The 20,221-nt window shown below is 43.5% G+C and overlaps 1 pseudogene; it reads left to right on the forward strand.

The window, feature by feature from the left end:
* The first annotated feature begins 17,184 nt into the window (after positions 1–17,184).
* LOC136149270 (PHD finger protein 11 pseudogene) lies at positions 17,185–18,281 on the forward strand (annotated as a pseudogene).
* Positions 18,282–20,221: the final 1,940 nt, after the last annotated feature.

Genomic DNA, 20,221 nt, shown 5'->3' on the forward strand with positions numbered 1-20,221 from the left:
TGTTTTCCCAATAAGATTATTCCTTCCTTGGGTACTTTCTAAGGTTTAGCAAACAACAGAACCCCAAATTAAGAAGCAACATTATGAGCATGAATCATTCCTTTCAGTTATAAAAGGTACCACCCCACCTCCACCTCTCAGTTCCTAAATCTACAGTCACCCATTCAGAATATGTATTACATTCTGAAAAAAAGCATCCTAAACTTGTAGTCGGTTACCTCCCACCTGTTGTCATATCCAAATCTTCAATATGATATTCACTGTACTTTAAGTTCATCCAGAAAAGGAGACATTGATAAAACCAGTGATTGTCATAATAATCAGTCCACTGCCTTATTTCTTTCACCATATGTATCAGGGACTTAAATTTGGTCTGTGGGACTGAAAAAATAGGTATTAGCAGTGGCAAGAGACATGGAGTGGAGAAGCCATGAACCCTTGCACAGTGTATCCATCACCTCTTTCGCTTGCCTCACATCCTCTCAATTTATCTTCGTTTCCACCTATTACTGCAGCAACAAGCCTGCAGACTTAGCCTGACAGATAATGGCCTCAACCCTGCCACTCACCTCAGGCTTTTGCCCTGGCATTCTCTGACACTGTGGTGTAAGATGCCTACAGGGGCCCTTTCAGGTGACAGGCATAGGCAAACCTAGAAATAAGAGGGTAGCAGCACTCCATGGAAGCAATAGACAAACGCTTCCTTTTCTTCATCACTTGGGTGGAGAATTCTGAAGTTCTCAGAGGGTCCCGGTGGAAAAGCCCCAATCACCCACCGTGGTGATCAGCTCAATAGCACAACCTGATATTGACTTTCCTTTCATCCCTGTTTTCCTCTTCCCAGACCACCACCTATTTTCTCTGGAGTCACATCCCAATATCAATAACCTGCCTATAAACATTTTGTCTCTAGATCTACTTTCAGGGATAACTTAATCTATGAAAGTTGCTATTAAGAAGTGGTCTTGAGGGCCTCCCCTGGTGGTCCAGTGGTTAAGACTTCACCTTCCAGTGCAGAGGATGCAGGTTTGATACCTGGTCAGGGAGCTAAGATTCCACATGTCTCATGGTCCAAAAAAGAAAACATAAAAACAGAAGAAATATTGTAACAAATTCAATAAATACTTTTAAATGGTCTACAACAACAACCAAAAGAATCTTCAAAAAAAGAAAAGGTGTGGCCCTGGAAAGCAGGACTTCCAGGTGGGATTCTGGAACTGTAACACTCACTGGCCAGATGGTAAGAACCCATTGCTGGTGGTGGGTGGGGTGGTGATAACCCCCAGAAGTACAAAGTACCAAGACAGAGGTAGGTTGGAAGGAGTTAAAGAAAGCATGGGAACATTGAATGACATGACAGTGGTGGTAACTGTAAGGACTGTAGATATGGCTACTTGTGGTCAACAGTTTTAGAAGCCCTGTCAAAAAGAAAATGACAGCTCAGTTAGCCAACCATCTATCCAAGACTTGCTATAAACATTCAGGAGGCCTCAAAGGCAGCTGGGATGGCTCTTTGAAGCTTGGACACAAATTTGGCCTATAGTATCAATACATGAGAAGGAGATACCCAAACTGCCCCTGCAGAATACTGAAAGGGCTGGAGGCTCAGGAAGTCAAGAATATCAGAATGGTGTTCTCATATGAGACCATTTAGGACCTTTACTCACAGGATACGCATGAAGCCTGTTGTATCCCCAGGTCAGAAGAGTTGATCAGAGAGCCACCCAGATTGCATTTTGGAAGAGCTCAGAGATCCTTTTTGCAATCTGGACTTCTCTTAAGCCTTCTAGTTTTTTCAGGTCACTTGGCAAAAGGATAAGAAAAATATACCTAAATGTGACATTAACTGAATTCCAAATTTTTCAGAGACCCAGTTACCATCATGCCTCCTTCATAGTGGAAGGGAGACCAGGACCATTTTCTCCTCGGAGGAGCTATCTGACATGTGCTAAATCAGGGAGCGGTCTGCAAACTAAGATCTGCAAACCAAATCAAGCCCACAGCCTGTTGTTGTAAATAAAGTTGATGGGAACACAGTCAAGCTTATTGTTTGCATATTGTTTATGGTTGCTTTATCACTACAATAGCAGAAATAAGCAGTTGCAAGAGACACTGTGTGCCCAAAGCTAAAATTATTTCCTATCTGACCTTGTGCAGAGCACTGGAACTGTACAGGCACTCGGTTTCACAGAATGTACAACTCACCCTCTGCACAAATGTATCTTGCCAAACATCTAAGGAATCTGTTAGTTCTAGGTCTTACCCACTGTAGGAGAGGAAAAAGTTTTCCTTGACCCTTTTAGGGTCCCTGACCAGGTCTGAAAATTAAACTGGCAAAGACAGATAACAGGAGAAAAGCATACAAGTTTTATTGAACTTTTTACATGTGCAAGGGAGCCTTCACAAGAAAATCAAAGTCCAAAGAAGTAACCATGGAAGGAAGCTTTTATATCTTTTAAACAGAGGAACAATAAATTTGTGAAGAATTGAAAAGACAAAGGAAGTCCAAAAGTGAGGGGCTATATGTGTGTGTATTATTTATTTTGCTGTATAGCTGAAACTAACACAATATTGTAAAGCAACTGCATTCCAATAAAAATTAATTTTAAAAGTTTTAACATTTAAATCTAAAAAAGGGAGGTGGTACTGGGGCTTGGATAATAAATAGTGAAGAGGTAACTGGGACGAGAAGAGTGAGTTAACAACGTTTGACTGCACAGTTCTGTACAAATTTCTTAACCTCAAATCCCTCATCTCTTATGAATGTCTTCCTACCTTCTGGTATAGGGAGGGTACAATTCACAGAGGAGTTTTACCTGTTTCAGGGAGAAGTAAGGGGAGGGGTGGGGGAAGAGGTCAGAATGGCCTTCCTGCTTCTTCCATTTTCTCAAACTCCTTCAGCTTAAGATATTCAACGTGCCAAGGTGCCATACTGTCACCAAGCTACTGGACAAACATGATGTCCTATAAGATAATGAAGCCATCAAGATCCAGTAGAATAAATCGTAGCATGGATCGGGAGAATTTACACATTCCTAAATTAGGATAGTAAACAAATGAGTGCTCTCCCTACTAGATGCACGCAAATTGCCTGATGTTCACTGTGACTCAGAATGGGGGAAAATGTATCTGCCTGTTCATTGGCTGCACATCCAATGTCAGGGGTTGTGTTTTTTAGTTCCAGGAGGAGACCACATCTGAAACAGCAATTCAGTTGGGTTCTCCACCTAATCACATGTGTGATAAACCATTATCAACTCAAGGATCCTTTAACCCTGGCAAATGGAAAAATTAAGTGGGGATGAGCTAGGAGGCAACATGACTGTATCTTTCAAGCCTCTGATAGCTCTGATAGTGTCTTCAGCTCTGCTCAAAGATGCAGTATGACTGAATTTGGTATCTCTCTTTTTTGTGTAACTGGTGAATATTAATGTCTTCTCTGTGATCCTTGCTCCATAGTAGGCCTTCTCATGGTTCAGGAAGCAGTGTGTAATTGCTGTCAGTTGCTGAAGATATCCATTCCAGCTATGTATTCAGACGTGGGTAATCATAACAAGGAGATTTAGTGCTCAGCTTTCCTCCTATGAAGAGAACTCAAGTGAGATCTCAATTTATCTCTTGGCCTGCAAAAGTCCTCCTCCACCCCCCAGTTTAAATGGTAAACCATGGTACAGTTCTGAACTCCTAGCTTTAGCTTGGAGTCAGTATCAAATAAAATTCCAGAAGGTTGGCTACATCTTTTTCCTTGGGATACAGTTACTGGGCTTAAATGGCAGCAGCTTCCTTTGGGAAAGATTGAGAAGATGTTCACAGGGATATTAGGTGTCTATGGAGCCAGGGTCCATTGTCAATGGTTCAAAGGTTCCAGGTCTCCTGTTCAGCCCTGGAACTCAGGGACTGTCTACTGGGTCAGGTGCAGGATTGGAGAGAAGGGTGGGCTGCATTGGGAAGTGTTTACCTGCCTAAGTGACAGTCCAGCAGGAGAGCCAAAAATTATACATGGAAATGTTTAATGTCTAATTGCATTGTGATACAGCATGATATGAACATGGAGTACTGTCAGAGCATGCACCCTGCTCCAGTCAAGAAAGCTGCCAAGGAAATAACATGTGAGCCAAAATCTGAAGGATAAATAGCTAAAGAATCAGAGTACAAAAAGCATGACATTATACTCCCAATTTTTGTCCCAATTTTCTTTTATTTTAAAAGTTCGATGTTTAAATGTATGATTGGAGTATCCCACTACTCAGTTTGAGGAACATCATTTCTATTCTGAGAACTGACCAAGTACAATGTGAATGTTTATATGCAACATATACATACACATGGGCTTCAGTGGGGCTCAGATGGTAAAGAATCTGCCTGCAATGCGAAAGACCCAGATTAGATCCTTGGGTTGGGAAGATCCCCTGGAGAAGGGAATGGCTACCCACTCCTGTATTCTTACATGGAGAATTTCATGAACAGAGGAGCCTGGAGGGCTACAGTCCATGGGGTTGCAAAGACAAACACAATTGAGCAACTAACACTTTGACTTCACTTCATACATACATATGCATAGAAAATGTCTAGAAAGCTATGCAATAAAGTGTTAAGGGTGGGTATCTCTGTAGGTGGAATTATAAGTGGGTTTCTCTCCCAAATAAATTGTTCTACGATTATTTTTCACATACCCAAAAAAAAGCAGTTACTGTTTTTGTTATAAGACAAAAAGAGATTCATTTGTTTTCTTAAAGAGAAGGCTCTGCATCAATTTTTAAGTCATTTGCCCTCTTGACTCTCTCCTCCAGCTGGGTCTGGCTGTACACCTGTCATCGTGAACTTCCAGAACTGAAATCTAAACCCTGGGAGCAGTGAGCGGTGTCAGATTTGTCCCAAACTGCAGCATTTGGGATTCCAGTCCTGAGCCAAGGGCAGAAGCTCTAGTGCTGGGAAGATGCTCAGCATTCTGACTTTCTGGTCCATCTGGTACTGACTACTGCCCAGGCAGTGTGAATCCTGGGGTCAAGAAAGAGACAAACCATCAGTGTCCCTCTATGCATCTCCCACTTCACCTAGGAGACTGGGCAGGCTGCTGTGGTCCAAAACTTCACTGACTTCAGATACAACAAATGCCTGGGCCAACAGCTTAACCATTTTTGCATTGAGGATCATCAAAACATCTTGAACTCTTTCTCTAGTATTTTGAGTTTGTCAAAACTTTCAGTCATGCTTGGCTGATTAATTCTAAATGCATGCAGCTTAAAAAGAAGCAGGGAGGGAACAAATGGGATCCTTATGGTTTTCATTCATTCACACCTAATTCAGCCAGATGTGGGAGAATGGTGGGGGAGGGGAACCAGATGCCCTGGGTTCAGTCATGGAGTATTCCATCAAGGCAGGGGGCTGACAGGGACCCCGGGGGCCAACAGGGAACCAGAAAACCTGGATTCTTGTCCAATCTTTTCTAAGTGCCTCCTCTCATGCCAGGTCCTGTGCTGGATACTGCAGATACAAGGTGAGCCAGGCACATTTCCTGCTTTCCAAGGATTCAAAGTTCGATGTCAGAGATGAATATATAAGGAGCTAATTTCCTTAAAGAGTGTCAGATGCACAGGGTATAGTGGGACTTCAAGGAAGACGCAGTCTGTTCTTCCCAGAGTTTAAAGAAAGGCTTCAGACAGTACAATAAGGCTAAATTGTTGTTTAGTCACTAAGTCATGTCATGTCCGACTTTTTGCAACCCCACCAGGCTCCTCTGTAGCCAACCAGGCTTCTCTGTCCACGGGATTTCACAGGCAAGACTACTGAAGTGGCTAACCATTTCTTTCTCCAGGGGATCTTCCCGACCCAGGAATCGAACCCATGTCTCTTGCATTGGCAGGCAGTTCCTTACCACTGAGCCACCAGGGAAGCCCCAGTAATGCTAATGCTCGCCCTGTATTGAGTACTTGTCATATGTATTAGTTTCCCAGGGTTGCCTTCACAGACCGCCACCTACTGGGGAGCTTAAAACAACAGAAATGTATTCTTGCAAGTTCAAGATTCCGGATATCAAGGTGTCAGCTGAGCTGGCTCCTCCTGAAGGGTCTAAGGAGAATCTGTTTCACACCTCTCTTCTAGCTTTAGGTGGCTCCAAGCAACCTGGGTGTTCTTAGCTTCTAACTGTTTCACTCCAAACACTGCCTCCTTCATCACACAGCTATCTGCTCTGTCCTGTGTGAATCTTGTTCCTGTAAGACGTCGGTCTTCAGATCTAGAACATACCCTCAATTCGATATGATTTCACCTCAAAAGTCTTATTTCCAAATATTTTGAAATTCACAGTACAGGGAGGTTAAGGCTTGAAGGGCTTTTGGAGGACACAGTTATACTCTATCACATTGCAGCCCCTTACATACATTGTATGATTTAATTCTTACAACAGACCTGTGAGACAGGTACTATCATTAGCTCTGTTTTATAGATGAGGAAACAGACATTCAAAGGTAAAGAACTGGGCATTCAGTAAACCTGCTAAGTGAAACAAAAATTTGTTCAATCGACCAACCGTATGACATGCCCCAGCATACACAGCTGACCTACTGCAGGGAGAGTATATGATGCACACTGAGCTACCTGTGTATGAAGATCAGAGGTTTAATCTGTATTTTAAGGGTGACAGCTCACTAATAAAACAATAATGCATTCCAGTAAAAAAAAAAAACAAAAAAAACATAACCAGTAAGACAAAAAGCATGGTTTGAACACAGGTCCAACAGACCCCAAAGCCCTATCCTTAGTCAGTGTGTTACTCTCTTAGGTTGAACCTTGTATGGTGGCTAGTTGTTTATCAGGGAGATGACAAAGTACCTGGGAGTTACTCTTTCAAACAAGCCAGAGCATCTGGGGGAACCAGTGACCTCGGGCTTCCAAAAGCAGGGCCAGAAACATGTGAGATAATGAAGAAACATACAGCCTGAGCTCAAAGTCCAATGTGAGCCCCTCCGGTCCAGTACACAGCTAAGGGGAGAGGCTTGCAAGGTAAGTGTGGAGCTCTGGGCTGGGGCAGGTGCCTGGATGCAAGCGATAATGAAGTTCCTTCAGCCTGGCTGTTTCTGACAGTGTTTTCTCACAAAGCCATGGCTGCCGTGGACTCTGCTCATGGTGACCATCTTTGCTCAGAGCCAGGACAATGGACCTCAGGAGCACAGAGCCTGACATCCTCGTGGGTGCCCTTCTCCCTGCCCTCACTGCCCTCCTCCCTCTTTCCTTTATCTAGGCTTCTTGGAGAGCTTTTTACCAGCTCTCACTTAGAGGAAGCAGAGGCTGCACCAACGAGAGGCATTGTTTCCAAAGCTCTTGGTTCTCATTCTAACTGAAGCCCATGCCTGGTCCTCCTATGATGGGGCTCTGTTATCCCCAGTATGGCAGCCCTGTGGGCTCCTTCACTGCACTGGCCACATCTTCCGTATCTATACAGTCCAGCTTCTTCCACTGACTACTGGGCTCCTTTTGTGCTTGGCTGACAGAACCAATCATGCGAAGAAGCAAAAATCACCTACTCCCATCAGGGGTTAGTATCTCCTGTCTGTTTCACAGCAGACAATGTGCTTGTGACTCTGCAGTAGGTAAATGCAGGTGCCGAGTCACCTGAATGTGAAGTGAAAGTCATCTGAAGGTGCTGTGTCTCTGTGTCTTCCTTTCCTTCTACCCCACCCCCAAGAGTGCCCTATGTTCTTGCCGCAATGAGCCAACTTGACATTGTTTTCTAGACAGGACACACCCAAGCATTCCTCCGGGCCTTTGCTTTTGTGACTCCTTCTGCCAGGAGCACCTTGCTTCACCTTCAAGCTCGTACTGGTCCTTTAAGACCCAGCTGAAATGTTATCTCTCTGCAAATCTCTCCTGGCTTTCCCAAAGTGACTCACCCAGGTTCTGGGTTTCTAAGTCTTCCTTCTTATGTAAAGCACTTGCGTCACATCTGTTTCCATTCTTTTCTCCCCCAGATAGACTCATTCCTCCATTTCTATTTTCCCAAAAGAGAGCAGAGTGACTGGCACATAGTTGGTGCTAGGTACAAGTTTATGGAATGGAGGAACAGGCGGGAGGGAGTTAAATGTGATTTCACTCCAAGAGTATGGACACCGGCAGACCAGATGGAAACCATTTAGGGAATGCAGCTCTTCCTCCCCAGCCCCACCCTCTCCAGCCTGGGGCCCACCTCCCCGGGGTCTCACCTGAGCTTGAATCACCCAACAAGGACACTGCCCACTTTAAAGCAGACGCTGTAGCCTCTCTCCTAGAAGCATGTTCTCTGAGCTCTTCTGCATGTTTCCCACTGTTGATCTCATTTCCAGCGTGAACTGCCTCTAGGCTCATGACAGCCATTTAACTCCTGAATATCTGAGGCTGTTACCCCTCCAATAGAGATGGAAAATGGAGTGTTCACTTATCATCAGCCAACAACAGGGGGCACTGGGCTGGACTGGACACAGAGATAAATGGGACTCAAGCTCTAGCCTTGGGGAGCCCTCCTTCAGAGGGGTTGACAGCCTACTAAACAAATATACATAACACAGTGTGGTTCACAGTGAAAAAGAAGAACCGCCAGATCAGGGAGCAGGGATGGGAAGGTGTATGTGAGAGATACAAAGGAAAGGAAGGGCATCAGACTTGAAGTGTTCAAGGAAGGCTTCTTGGCAGAGGCAACACCTAAGCTGCAATTTTAACCACGTGCAAACACAGGATCTTAAATAATTTTAGATCCAGACTCTTGGGGTGTCTAGAGAATCCCCAAGGCAGTGTTAGGAATGGAAATATGATGCTGTCATCTACAGACCCTGGAGCCTGCCATTTCTATAGGTAGGGGAGACCCATGGCATAAAACTCTTCAACAGGTGCATGGGTTTATCTGTCCCTGCCACTGGCATCCCTCAGGTCCCACAGCACAGAGCCTCAGAATTCAAAGCGCTCTAATTCTTGGTCACAGTTCTCACTTTTAGTCTCTGTAAAAGGTCTTACCTTTTATCTGACAGAGGCCTTGTAAGATGTGCTATGTGTTTTCACTGGGTTTAATTCATTGCTGGGTGTGTGACCTTGGGCAAACTGCTGAACTAGCTCAGTTTCATGCTCTGTTAAAGAAAGGTAATAGTTAATAATATCTCCCTTATGGTTGTTGAGGGGGTGAAAGGGGATACAGGATAGAAACCTCATCTTCCATGCCTCTTTGCTCCCTTGATCACATCATGCTCTTTTCTGCCCTCTTTTCCACCTGTTTCTCTCGGCGGGAAGGTTCTACCTCAGTTTAGTTGTTTAGCCCCTCCTGTCTTCTAGGACCCTCTTGAGGTCACTCCTCAAGACAGCTTTCCCTGACACCTCAGACCCAAGTACCTTATATCACAAAGGCTCATAGTAGCTGGAATTTCTTGTACACCAGACTCAGTGACCTTGAGCATCAAGCAGGTCACGACATCTTTGCCAGCCAACTCTAAGATCAAGGACATCGATCTCTCTTGTTCAATGCTGTATCTCCAACTAACTCACAGGGTCCGGCACACAGTAGGTACTCAGTAAACATTTACAGAATGAATGCATAGGTAAACAAGTAAATGAGAACTCAGTGATGATGGATATTATTAATGATACTATAACCTCAGCCCACCACTTACTACCTATATGACTTTGTTGCATCATCTGTAAAATGAGAAGAGTGAGTATTCAGACTCTGCAAACTAGCTATTGACTTGATGTAGATAAAATGCTTATCTCATAAAATGGAGTTAAGCGTGTCCAAAATGGGGTCACTTGTGCTAAGCCTCATGTCTTGATTTGGTGCACCAAACCAAGACTTAACTTACAGTTTTGGTTCTCCCAGAAGTAGAACCTCAGTCAATCAGAAATTACCTGACCAGCCCTAAGTAGGTAATCTGCCTGATATACCTCTGCCAGGTATAACTTCCTTGTTCCTGCTCCCTTCTGCCTGTAAGTCTTTCGTTTCATACAACTCTTAGAGCTCATTTCCATCTGCCAGATTGGATGCTGTCTGGTTCAAAATGATTTTTGCTTAAATAAACTCAAAAGTTTGAACGTGCCTCGGTTTATATTTAAACAGGAGGGGATCACCAACTGACAGTGACTCTTCTCATTACAAGGGCAAAGGGGAACTAGGGCCTCTTTTTCAGAACCCAAAAGGATCCTTTCCCAATGTTTCCAAAGGTCAGAAGAATGCTGTGATCCTCACCCCCATATAACCTGGCACTCTCCAGGAGAGCTTGAAAGGAAAAAGATGCCCGTGGCCATGCCCGGTCTGCTGCCTTGACAACCGAGGCTGCCTCAGCATGGGGGCTACTGCAAATCTGCATGCTCCTGCTCCCAACCAGAGCAGAGAGGCAGACAGGGGATCATTGCCAATAGCTTCGTGCAGATTCATCATTTCAAATCCTCATTCTTAACATGTGTTTTCGATCGCACGCAAAACATGGCTTTCTGGTTTCCATTACCTTTGTTTCATTTTAGAATATAATGTTTTTTATAGCCTTGGGAAGGGAGGGAGTTGCAAGCAAGCCAGTAAGAGTGTGAGTATATGCTTTTTATGTTTCATCAGAAGAAAGAGGGGATGAGAGAGCCAAGAAACCAGCGATGGCAGGCTTGCCTCTGACTCCTTCAAGTCAATCACTGATTCCCCAGACAAGTATTGAGCACCTACTCTGTGCACACAGAGAGAGAGGATAAAAAGATGACCCCCCTGTGGTCCCTGCAGTCTAGTAATTTGCAACTGAATGAAGCAAACTGGCTCACAGCACCACAATAGGAGACAGATTTTTCTTCTGGAAGGGAAGGGGAGGAAGTGGAGAGGGAAGAGAGGACGGGAAGAAAAGGAAAAGAAGAATGAAGGAAGGGAGAGGTAGGAAGAAAAGGAGAGAAGAAAGGATGAAGGTAGAGTGGAATAGGGGAAGGAACGGGAATTTATGACTTCCTGTGTTCCAGGCACTAGGCTAAGTACCTTCCATCTTGTATTCTATTTAATCCTCATAACAGCCTTCTAAGGAAAGTTCATTTACCATTTTACAGATGAGAAAGCAGAGATGGAGCTGATGCCCAACATTTCATGGCTGGTAGAACAATCTGAAGGTGTTGCACAGGCTCTAGGGCTGGCGGTGCCAGCCCAACTCTGCTGTACAGACTAGAACCTCCTTGAGTGCACGAGGCGCCCACAGCCTGAAAACCTCTGGATCCTTGAAGTTCTCCCAGAAAAACAGAAGTTTAGAATCGATGGAACTTAGAAATCATTAATCCAGCTCACTGGAGGAGAGGCCAAGATCCAGAAACAGGTGGTGGTCACTTGCCTGGGGTCCTGTGGAAGGTTCATGGAAGATCTGGGGTCCAATCCTTCCCACCAGAGCCCACGGGGAAGTCAGCAATGCCAACAGCCATGGCATTTAATTGTTTCCAGACTATGGAAGACTGCAGTCCACCCTCCTCGCTCTGTCCCATTCTGGCTCAAGCATTCCCAGGTCTGCTGAGCAGAAAGGTTTGTTTTGGCAGAAAGCTGGGTGCTGTCCAGCTCGATAATCACCCGTGTTAACACACCATTATGTGTGTCGTTAACAGACTTGGCAACTGGGATTTCACTTTTTTTTCCCCGTTTTCTTTTTATTTTCAAAAAATAAAAAAATAAAATGCAACCCCCGTGTGTGAATCAGAAGGACCAGTCACACAGGTGCATGTTGACTCTGCCTGGAAAAGGAGGCTTTTCCAAAAGCAGATCTTTCTGCCTAGGACAGAGATCACAGCTTTGCTCTTGAAGGAGGCGCCATCTGTCATCAGGAGTAGGATTTGCCGCTCATAGCTGGGGTCCCCACATCCAGTCTTTCCTCCCATGCCTTACCAGCACCTTCTCTATACCAGCCTAGTTGATAGAATGGAAAAGGTAAGCTATGAGCTCAGACAGACTTGAGACTAAAGACTGGCTTCATCACCTTGTGGCTTGTGAGGACTTAGTTGAGATTTAACCTCTCTGAACTTCAGTTTCCCCATCTAGAAAATGGAGTAACAATAAGATATCATATATCATCCTTCCCTCCACTTATGTCATGCTCAGAAACTTAACCAATTTTTAAAAAGAAAGAAAAACATTTAAAAATAATATTGTACTCCTATGATTTGGCAGGCCTTGTTCTAAGTACTTCGAATAGAAAGATAAATCAGATACAGATCTTGCCTTCCAAAAGTTTACAAAAGACTCACAGGGGAGCTAAAGAAATTTAATCATTATTCCACAAATACACACTAAGCCAATGTTAACCCATTTCCAATGCTAACACCCTGGTCCAAGTCACAGGCTCACTCTCCTTGACCCCTGCAGTTAGCCAATCAGCCTCGAGTTTCCTCCCTTGCTCCTTTCCAGTCTGTTCTCCACAGAGCAGCCAGCATGAGCCCTTAAAACACCAGTAAGATCATGTCACTCTGCTATTCACAACCTCTTAATGGCTTCCTTAAATTCAGGGGGAAAACAGCTTAAGTACTTAGACTGACCTAGAACGCCCTAGGATCTAGGCCCCTCACGTCTCACTGCCCACCTCATTCACTCTGCCTCTGCCCCACTGGAATGTCTGCTGGCTATTCACTGAGCACTCTTAGAAGCTCCCACTTCCAATTCTTCATTCTTCCCAGAGATCGGAGGTCCCCTAGGTATCTGCACCTTCCATCACTTCACTCAGGCTGCTGCTCAAATGTCATCTCATCAGAGAGACGCTCGATTCACACGAGCATTCAGGTGCCTGCTTTGTCCTTACTCTGTTTTCCTTCCTCCGTAGACTTATCACTTCCTAAACGATAGTGTTTATCGATTTGTTTGTTTTCTGCCCTTCTCATCAGAATACAAACTGTCAAAGGGCAGAGATTTTGGAGCAGCACCCTTCTCATACTATGTCCTCAATAAACATCTATTGGGTAGAAAAGTGATACAAAACAAAACATACTGTCTGAAAAACAACTGCACGAAGCAGTAGGGAGACCAAAGGGACAGACAGAGGCCACCTTTCCTAGTCTGTGTGGGGAGGACGACAGAGGGAGCTCCTTGGGTCTTCTGAGGAGGTACTTGACCCCGCTGTGGAAGGTCAGAGAGAATTCTTTCAGAAGGAAAATATTTCTAAACCCGGCTGTAAAGAATGAGTTAGGGTACAGAGGAAGATAGGAAAGTTGGAGATAGGGGAAGAGTATTTCAGTTAGAGGAAACAATGTGAGAAAAGAAATATAGGAAAGAAGCAGGTTGGCATGGTTTGAGACCTCAAAGATTCCAGTTTTGCAGAAGCCATACCTGTGTGTGTGTGTGTGTGTGTGTGTGTGTGTGTGTGTTTGTGTGTGTGTGTGTGTGTGTGTGTGTGTGTGTGTTGGAGGTAGTGTAGAATAAAAAGAGATGGAGCTGGAGTTATAGAAAGGAATGGTTCATGGAAGGTTTTCTATGTCGGTTAGGATATGCAATCTTACCTTACCGGCTAGGGAAAGCCATTGAAGAAGAGTGTCAGGGTCAGATTTGAGTTTTAGAAAGATCTTCTCACCAGAGGATGGAAGACAGAATCAGGGGATCTCAGGGTGCGAATCACAGAGGTGACTTAGCTAGAATTGAAAAGTTGTCTTGCTTCCTATAACTCCAGCTATCATCTAAAGAGCTAACCCTAAAGAGGACAGATCCCACTAAATGGGAACAATATCTTATTTCAGCTAAGACATTCTATGATTTTGGTTATATAGTTTTGCTGACAATACCTGGGGAGAGCTAAATTCTCTGTATCATATGAGGAAAGAATTTTGCATTTCCCCAGAGGATCTCAATGGGAATAATTAGGAGAAAGGGAAAGAGGAACCAGTAAGACAATGGATGCTAACTACTGAGCAAAGTACATTTTCTTTTTTTTCATTTATTTTTATTAGTTAGAGGCTAATTACTTTACAATATTGTAGTGGTTTTTGCCATACATTGACATGAATCAGCCATGGATTTACATGTGTTCCCCATCCCGATCCCCCCTTCCGCCTCCCTCCCCATCCCATCCCTCTGGGTCTTCCCAGTGCACCAGCCCTGAGAACTTGTCTTATGCATCCAGCCTGGGCTGGTCATCTGTTTCACCCTTGATAGTATACTTGTTTCAAAGCTATTCTCTCAGAACATCCCACCCTCGCCTTCTCCCACAGAGTCCAAAAGTCTGTTCTGTACATCTATGTCTCTTTTTCTGTTTTGCATATTGGGTTATTGTTACCATCTTTTTAAATTCCATATATATGCATTAGTATACTGTATTGGTCTTTATCTTTCTGGCTTACTTCACTCTGTATAATGGGCTCCAGTTTCATCCATCTCATTAGAACTGATTCCAATGAATTCTTTTTAATGGCTGAGTAATATTCACAATTTGTATGGAAATACAAAAAACCTCAAATAGCCAAAGCAATCTTGAGAAAGAAGAATGGAACTGGAGGAATCAACCTGCCTGACTTCAGGTTATACTACAAAGCCACAGTCATCAAGACAGTATAGTACTGGCACAAAGACAGAAATATAGATCAATGGAACAGAATTGAAAGCCCAGAGATAAATCCACGCACCTATGGACACCTTATCTTCGACAAAGGAGGCAAGGACATACAATGGAAAAAAGACAACCTCTTTAACAAGTGGTGCTGAGAAAACTGGTCAACCACTTGTAAAAGAATGAAACTAGAACACCTTCTAACACCATACACAAAAATAAACTCAAAATGGATTAAAGATCTAAATGTAAGACCAGAAACTATAAAACTCCTAGAGGAGAACATAGGCAAAACAATCTCCGACATAAATCACAGCAGGATCCTCTGTGACCCACCTCCCAGAATATTGGAAATAAAAGCAAAAATAAACAAATGGGACCTAATGAAACTTAAAAGCTTTTGCACAACAAAGGAAACTATAAGCAAGGTGAAAAGACAGCCCTCACAATGGGAGAAAATAATAGCAAATGAAGCAACAAAGAATTAATCTCAAAAATATACAAGCAGCTCCTGCAACTCAATTCCAGAAAAATAAATGACCTAATCAAAACATAGGCCAAAGAACTAAACAGACATTTCTCCAAAGAAGACATACAGATGACTAACAAACACATGAAAAGATGCTCAGCATCACTCATCATCAGAGAAATTCAAATTAAAACCACAATGAGGTACCATTACACGCCAGTCAGGATGGCTGCTATCCAAAAGACTACAAGCAGTAAATGCTGGAGAGGGTGTGGAGAAAAGGGAACCCTCTTACACTGTTGGTGGGAATGTAAACTAGTACAACCACTATGGAGAACAGTGTGGAGATTCCTTAAAAAACTGGAAATAGAACTGCCATATGACCCAGCAATCCCACTCCTGGGCATACACATCGAGGAAACTAGATCTGAAAGAGACAGGTGCACCCCAATGTTTATCGCAGCACTGTTTATAATAGCCTGGACATGGAAGCAACCTAGATGCCCATCAGCAGACGAATGGATAAGGAAGCTAGGGTACATATACACAATGGAATATTACAAAGTACATTTTCAATAGAAAAACCCAGTAGCAATGGAGTGTTTTAAAAATAGGAGCGTGTAATTTGTGGTTTTAAGTTGCTTGCTAATTAATGAGGATACTAGTATGAATATGCCTGCCATCAGTGAAATAAAACAAACAAAACGGACAAAGCACAGAAGGCAGCAGTTTTCTGGCACTGGACAAAAGGCAGCACAAGGCCAGGATGCCAGAAGGAGGGGAGTTCACAAGGTGAGCCTTGAAACTGCCCCAGCTCTCTGTCTGGGGAGGATTCCCCCAGTGCAGAGCAGAGAGCCTGCATGTGTACACAACATGATCATTCTAGTGAGCTGAGGAGGTAGAAATCAGAGCTCAGAACAGCTGGAACAGCGAGGACTGTGAGGAAAGGCACAGAGAGGAGTGAATGGCACAGATGGGGGTCTCCAGAAGCTGTGGAGGGAGGCCTATAAAGTCCTGAGCTTAAAGCTAGGCTATACTCAGATACAGAGTAGCTACAACAGAGCAGAGAACAAAACAGACACTGAAAGTTTAGCAGTGCTAGAGAACAGTTCAGCCATAGGGGAGAAATCTTGTTCACACCCAGGTCTCCAGCTGAGACATGAAGATGATGACATTGTAAGAGTCAGGACCACAACCCAGAGTCCGGCATACTCTTGATAATCACTGGCCATTAGAACTTCTGCAATGATGTTAATGTTACTTGACTGGTCCAAAATGATAACCATGAGCTGCAGGCAGTTATCAAGCACTCAAAATATGACTAGTACAACTAAGGAAATGAGTTTGTAATTTATTTCATTTCACTTAATATAAATTTAAACAGCTACATGTGGCTGTCGTATTTTACAGAACAGCTTTGGTCCCACCAAAATAAAATGCCCTAAATCCAAGACCTCACAATATCCACAATAGACAAAGATTTGGAGGTTGGCTCCATCAAGTTAGAGCAGCTTGAGAAAGATGGGCTTTCCACAGATTCTCCATATCAAAACATACAGTCAAGGTGATGAGCCAGTCTAAATAGATTTATTTTGATAAGCTAAAGAGGCATACTGTTAGCGTTAGAGCAACCACTAAGAAGCAATAAGAAGTACTGATGAGAAGCCAAATAGAGGAAATAAAATGGAATTCTAAAAATATGTATAACTAGGAAAGGATCATTAGAGAAACAATCCTCAAAAAACAAACAAATGAAAACAAATAGCAAAATGATCATCTTAAACCTAAACATATTTATAATCTTACTAAATGTAAAACTCCCCAATTTAAAAAAAAAAAGCAGAATGACAGACTAGATTAAAAAGCAAGATTCAAGAATATTCTCTCTATAAGTGATGCACTTTAAATTTCAAAACACAAATATGTTGAAAGTATATAGATGAAAAAGACATATTATGAGTTATGGGCTGAACTGTATCCTCCTCCACAAATATATGTTTCCCTGGTAGCTCAGATGGTAAAGAACATGCCTGCAATGAAGGAGACCTAAGTTCTATCCCTGGGTCAGGAAGGCCCTTGGAGAAGGAAATGGCTACCCACTCTAATATCCTTGCCTGGAGAATTCCATGAACAGAGGAACCTGTCCATGGGGTCACAAAGAGTTGGACACGACTGAGTGACTAACACACATATACACATACCACAAATATACATGTTTAAGCCCTAATGCCCAATGTGACTATCTTTGAGAGATAGCAACTTTAGGGGGGCAAACAAAGTCCTAATCCAATAGGACTGGTATCTCTGTTTTTTACCTTTTTTATCCTTTTATTATGTGGAAAGGAACTATTAATAACCAAGGGGCGGTACGGACGCAGCGCGCACCACGCAGGACACAGGCTTCCAGGTTGCAGAAAGGTTGCAAAAAAGGATATGTGCACTCTGCCCCAAAGACCTCAAGTGTAGCGTCCTATTCTTTGCACAGTCAGAGAATATAGCTGCTCATGAAAACTGTTTGCTGTATTCCTTGGCACTTGTGGAATATGAGGACCATGACCCATATAATAATGATAGAAATTTTGACGTGGAATCTGTAAAGAGAGAAATCAAGAGAGGAAGGAAGTTGAAATACATGCTTTGTGAGAAAACAGGAGACACGGTGGGATGTGACTTAAAATCCTGTTTCAAGAATTACCCCTTTTTCTGTGCCAAGAATGACCACACAGTTCTACAAGCTGATGGACTTAAAGGAGTTTATAAAGTGTTTTGCCAACAACATGTTGACCCTCAAAATGATCTACCATCAGTAAAGCCTTTGTCTGGTGTCTTCCATTCTCACTACAGTGAGCGGACCAAACCAAGACAAGCCTACTTTTCAGGAGTGAAAACAAAAAGAGGAAGGAGAAAACCTCTCTCAACAGGCAATCATGTACTGCCACCTGAAAGAATGGCACTGAAGAAGGAAATGGACGGCAGACTCACAGGTGCAATTGTGAGAGCTGCTTTTCTTAAGAAACGTAAAGAAGCAGGACTTCTTGGTGATTTACTTGAAGAAATATTAGACAAACTTCATTTGATTCAGGAAAGATTCATGGATGAGACTACTTCAGAATCAGACTGTGAAGAAATCGGGACTTCACTTTTTGACTGGAGATTGTTTGAAGACACACTTGCAAATTTTCAAGCAGCAATAGAGAATCAAATTCATGAATCTGAAAAGAGGTGGCGGCAGTTGAGGAAAGAGATTGAGCTACTCCCGGACTTAAGCCTGGTACTCCCAGCTTCAGTCAAGTTCCACTTCAGAGTCTTCTCTGTCTTCTTAAGAAGGACCATTTCCTAAGCCAGGAATCGAGCACAGTTGCAAACAGGATGAAATCTGGAGATCGGCCTGTGAGAACCACACACCTTCAGCACCAGGCCCCTGGGGTCTCTCTGATCCTTGCCTGCTCTTACCTGTTCTTGCTGATGGGCATCTGATGCCTGTTTCCTGCCTCCCCCTTCTTACCATCATCTCACTTCTACCTCTCCCTCGCTAGTAAAATATTTCTGGGTCTACTTGAGTATATTAAACCATGGCTCTAAATCCCATTAAATTAAATTAAACCTCCAGTAAATTAAACTTCCCATGGCTCTAAAGATCCTTTGGTGGCCTCCTCCACTCCCCTACTCCAGTGAGCTAAGTGGATTCCAGCGCTCCCACCCCAGGCCCTTAGCTTGTCCTGCTGTGAGGTCTTCATCAGGATCTCCTCATACCTGTTCCACCCGAGAGTCCTTTCCCCTCATACCTCTTCTCCATGAAGCCACTGTATCACACATCAAGCCACTGGAGTATAAGCAGCCTGAGGGCAGAAACTCCCATTCCTGTGTTTTCCTCTCTGTCGTATTTCCAGCAGCTAGCATGCTCAGCAAATGTTAAATGCATAAACTGTTCTTATCTTTTGAGACAAGTTCCAGCTCATAATGCCTCTTTGATAAAATAAATTTTAATAGTATACATTACCCAAAAAAAAAGACTTAATCAGGGATTATAGAACACACACAACCACTCTAGTAGTTGGAAAGGTTAACTGACATAATAGAGGATTCTTTTAAAATGTAAGCAACAATCTCATTGCCTTTCAGCACAAAACCCTCAGATGGGAAGATGAACACGGAGAGATGAGAGGGGAAGAGGGAGTGCTGGGGTCTGGGGTGAATCTAGGAAAAGGTTTCGTTGTTGGGAGCTCCCTGGGAGAGGCACAGAAAGCTTCTTAAGAAAGGTAAAGATAAGAAAATTTTGTGTAATAAAACTCTGGTTGAAGTAAAAAAGAAAGGAATGGAGTGAGGGAGGGAGGGAAGAAGAAAAGAAAAAGAAAGAAATGCACATCACTGGCTTCCCATCTCAGACAAAAAGCACAAGCTCTTGAATTGGCCAACCAGGCACCACGGACTCACCAAGCCTGTGCTCGTCTGGCAGCCCCACCCCCTCTGCTCGCCCCCCTGTAGATGCATGGCTCCTGGTTGGTCCTTGGGTCCAGCAGGCACATCCCCGCATCATCAGGGCCTTTGCACTTGCTCTTCTCCCTGCTGCCAAGCCGCCCCCCACCCCTGAGCAGATGCTTGCTCCCTCACCTCCTTCACATCTGTGTGAAAAGTCACCCTCTCATCAGGCCTTACCTGACCCCTCTTCTCTATTTAAAATCCCATGTGCAGACCCTATGCCCTTCCATTCTTTATTTTTCTCTACAGCACTCACCATCCAACATAATATAAACATTACTTACATATTTCATTTATTTCCTGACTACTCTGCAAGGATATAAATGTAAGAACATCAGATTTTGTCCATTATGTTCACTGCTATATCCTGGTGCCTGATATGTGCATAGAACATAGTAGGTGCTCAATATATACAGTTCTCCCTCAGTGTCTGGGGAATTGATTCCGGGACCAAAATCTGAGGATGCTCAAGTCCCTTATATTAATAAAATAGAGTCATATTTGTGCATAAGATATGAACATTGTCTAGATTACTCATAGTAATCAATAAATCATCTCTAGATTGCTTATACTTATTACTGATTATTTTTTTTTTAATATTATTTTATTAGTTGGAGGCCAATCACTTCACAACATTTCAGTGGGTTTTGTCGTACATTGACATGAATCAGCCATAGAGTTACACGTATTCCCCATCCCGATCCCCCCTCCCACCTCCCTCTCCACCCGACTCCTCAGGGTCCTCCCAGTGCACCAGGCCCGAGCACTTGACTCATGCATCCCA

Source organism: Muntiacus reevesi, chromosome 1 (genome assembly GCF_963930625.1).
Source record: "Muntiacus reevesi chromosome 1, mMunRee1.1, whole genome shotgun sequence".
Taxonomy (NCBI): Eukaryota; Metazoa; Chordata; class Mammalia; order Artiodactyla; family Cervidae; genus Muntiacus; species Muntiacus reevesi.